The sequence below is a fragment of the Equus przewalskii genome, chromosome 11 (genome assembly GCF_037783145.1).
Source record: "Equus przewalskii isolate Varuska chromosome 11, EquPr2, whole genome shotgun sequence".
Taxonomy (NCBI): domain Eukaryota; kingdom Metazoa; phylum Chordata; class Mammalia; order Perissodactyla; family Equidae; genus Equus; species Equus przewalskii.
This window is the reverse complement of record NC_091841.1, coordinates 9,753,888-9,756,708: the sequence shown is the minus strand read 5'-3', so window position 1 is coordinate 9,756,708 and position 2,821 is coordinate 9,753,888. Positions and strand designations below refer to the sequence as shown.

Genomic DNA, 2,821 nt, shown 5'->3' with positions numbered 1-2,821 from the left:
CGGAGGAGGGAAAGCCCTGGCTCAGTCTTCTCCGGGGGTCCCCAGGGACTGGGGATCTCGCCCTGGGGGCCCCTTTGCCGGGAGCGGAGGGCTGCACCCAGCCAGGCAGGGGTTAACCCGCCTCCGGGCGTGGGAGCCCAGAGCGGTGAAGCGGTGAGGGTTCCCGAGGGGGCTCCCTCTACCCGTGGCTGGCGCCCAGCCCCCCCTGCCCTGGCCCCAGCCTGCCTCATCCTTGGAGCAATTACATAATGACGCCCCCAGGGCGCCGCCGCGGCTGCCTTTGTCACCACGATCTGGCTCATTGCCTGGCAGCGGCCTCCAGTATTAATAAACCCATCACTCAAACCGCCAGGCCCGGCTTCATGGATGTACATTTGGGTTGGGGCCCCCGGAGGGAATAGACACGGCCTGCCCCCAACCCTCTCCTGGGCCCCTCGGCTCAGAGCCCCTCCCCTCCCCACCTTGGTTGGCAGTCTGGTCTCCAGAACGGAAACCAAAATATCCCAGAACCAAGACCTGTGGGCTCCAGGCCCATCTCTTCTACTTCCCTGATGGTCGACTTCTGGCAAAGGGGGACTCGTCTGCCTTGCCTGTAAAATGGGTCGAATAACACCAAAGTGTCAGTTTAGATGAGAGAGACTAGTGTTAAAAACAAGACAGGCCCAAAATGGAGTCACTTATGCTAAGCCCCTCCCCCACCAAACCAAGACGTAATGACAGTTTTGGTTCTCGTGGAAAAGGAGCCCCAAACCAGTCCACCAGGAATGACCCGATGCGCAGGAGGGAGGTCATCGGTCTCACCGACCCCTGGATTCGACCTTGCCACGACCAACTGTTGGCTTTTTGCTGGCATAGCTTCCATGTTCCACTCCCGTCTGCCTCTAAAGGTCTTCCCTTTTGTCCAGCTCCTCGCAGCTCCTTTTCACCTGCCACGTGGAGAGGGCAGCTCGCCTGAAGCACGAGCTGTTGAATAAAACCGATGAGATCTTCAGCACTTGCTCAGTCGAATATCGTTTTTCACACTGGGACAGCCGTGCGAACTCTCAAGTCGGGTTCTCACATGTCAGTTTGCAGGGGGATCACCTGGGTAGGATGCAGACTGTGGCCCCGGGGCCTGACTCCCTTAGAGTTTCTGACTCTGTTGCCTGAGGGGGATGGACAATTTGCATTTCTAGCATTTTCCCTGTGACTGTGCTTTGAGAACCACTGCTCCAAACAGAAAGTGATTTGTAAATGAGGCTCTTTGGCACAGGAGATGCTCAGCCCCAAACATGGATGACCGTGTGCATGGCTGGGACAAGGAGCCGCACAGCCTCACGGGAGGATTGGCCATCCCTGCCCCGGCCACCAGCACAGCTGGAGCCGGCTGGGGCTCTGGGCCAGCCTGCCTGGGGTTCCAAGCCTGACCTCGTTGCTTTCTCGGGTGTGGCCTTGGGCATTACGTGACTCATCGGGCCTCAGTTTCGTCATCTATAAAATGGGGTGAATAATGGTACCGACCTTATGAGATGTGTTAAGATTAAATCCATGTAAAGTGCCTAGACCGGGGCCTGGCACAGAGAAGGGCTCAGAATGCCAGCTACTGAGAGGATGCTAAAGCTTTCTGGGATGTGGTACCCAAATGGCCTAGCATCCCCTTGGGCAGGAGGCAGGTGAGGTGCTGGCCACCCAGGGGCCCAGGCCCAGACCTCACAGCCCCGAGTGGCTGCTGTAGGCTCTCAGTGTGAAGGGGTCCTGGGGGTTGCCCAAGCCGAGGGGAGGGTCCACCATCTGCTCCCCTCCACCCCCCACAGCAATTCTCTTCTGGGTCGGGGCTCAGGCTCAGAGAGTCTGGACCCCGCCCGAAGCTCTGGTGTGGCTTCTAGAAGGGTCTGTTGTGCCCAGAGGAATAGTCCAGACTCCATCCTGTCTGAGTCTTGGAAGCTGCGCCTTCACACCAGCACAGAGCAGCCGCATCCTGGGCCCGGATACCAGGCCCCAGACATCCCTCGGCTCTCCCAGCTGGTGGAAGGCAGCTTTCCCGCAGGCAGCCGCATGCGCCCCTGCCACCCCGTCCCTGCCGTTTCCACGTTTCATTCATTCCTCGGGTCAATGAGCACCTACTGACCACCTACCTTCAGCTGGGCCCTGAGCTCAGGACCTCCCTGGAGAGTCTCACTTTATCCTCCAGGTACCCTGTGCATCATCAGGATTTTCCTCTTTCCATTTAGCAGATGAAGAAACTGTGGCTCAGAGAGGTTGAGTAACTGACCTAAGCCCACAGAGCCAGTTAGCAGAGGGCTAGGGCCTTGATCCTAAAGGCAGGATGCTCTGACTCCCAGCCCTGCTCTCCCCTGCCCCATCAGAAGCGGGAAAGGGCTGGCTGTGGTCCTCTGGCCCCCGAGCGAGCCTTCGGGAAGGGCTGAGCCTCCTGGCTTCCACCCCCTCCTCCTGGGCTGTCTCTCCCACAGGTGAGGAGAGACATTCCGGAGTCAACAGCGGGTGGGTGGCAGGGATGATTCACAGGACGGAGAGCGGCTGCGGGGGAGTGGGGGGGAGGGAGGGAGGCTTGGGCAGCCCCCCCAGCTGGAGGCGGGGCCGGCTGTGTGCCTGCGGGAGGGCTGCCTCAGGGCTCCTGAGCTCCCAGAGGCCCTCCCAGGGCCCAAAGCTGGGAGGAGAGAAAAGTGCCAGAGGCCTTCTCCCCTGGCCGGCTCCTGGGGAAGGAAGGGCTGGAGGGAGCGAGGGGAACCAGGAGGGTGAACAGGGGGGCTCATGCAGGCTGGCTGGCTGCCTCACTCCCTGGTCCTGGGGCCCTTCGGCTTGGGCCAAGATGGCGCTCCGT

The 2,821-nt window shown here is 60.4% G+C and overlaps 1 long non-coding RNA gene across 1 annotated transcript; it reads right to left on the bottom strand.

The window, feature by feature from the left end:
* Nucleotides 1-620: 620 nt before the first annotated feature.
* Nucleotides 621-2,515, bottom strand: LOC139074324 (uncharacterized). Its single transcript, XR_011523831.1, has 2 exons — nt 2,115-2,515; nt 621-963 (listed from the first exon to the last, which is right to left on the bottom strand). It is a non-coding gene; the product is annotated as an uncharacterized lncRNA (long non-coding RNA).
* Between the last annotated feature and the right edge of the window lie 306 nt (nt 2,516-2,821).